This window comes from Octopus bimaculoides, chromosome 25 (assembly GCF_001194135.2).
Source record: "Octopus bimaculoides isolate UCB-OBI-ISO-001 chromosome 25, ASM119413v2, whole genome shotgun sequence".
In the NCBI taxonomy this organism is placed as follows: Eukaryota; Metazoa; Mollusca; class Cephalopoda; order Octopoda; family Octopodidae; genus Octopus; species Octopus bimaculoides.
The window spans coordinates 32,633,605-32,634,372 of NC_069005.1; positions in this window are offsets into that span (position 1 = coordinate 32,633,605).

Sequence of the window (768 nt, forward strand, 5' to 3'; positions counted from 1 at the left end):
CACACACACACACACACACACACACACACACACACACACACACACTCACACACACACACTCACACACACATATATGTGTGTACATACATACGACGGGCTTCTTTCAGTTTCCGTCTACCAAATCCACTCAAAAGGGTCTATCTGTCTGTCTGTTTGTCTGTCTATCCATCTAGATGTTTGTGCACGTCGGTACGCGCATGTGTTAAATCTATTTACAGTTTTACGTACGAAAATATTGAAGTATTCGGTAAGTGCATGCAAGATATTGCGTAGAAGATGCTTTGTTATGCACACGCGCGCGCGCGCGCGTACGTACGTAGATATATATATATATGCAAAGAATCCGCGTAGTTATTCGTCCCCATTACATTTGCAGATTAACACTTCACACCCACAGACGAAGACTAAAACCCATTCGTTGTTAAATACATCCGGATGCAGCCATAGGTTTCGCTCTTGATAGGTTTATGTGTGTGCGTGTGTGTGTGTTTATGTATGTGTGTGTGTAGACTTGTGTGTGTGTGTGTGTGTGTATATATGTGTGTGTATGTGGATGTATGTAGGTTTGTGTGTGTATGTGTGTGCATGTATGTGTGTGTGTGAGTGTAGGTTTGTGTGTGTGTGTGTGCATGGAGATGTGTGTGGGTGTGTGTGCTTGAATTTCTTCTATAGTTTTGCTCCGATCTCCTTCATTATAGTTCTGTCACTCGTTCTCTCTCTCTCCCTCTTTCCACACACACACACACACACACACAAACGTCTATATAT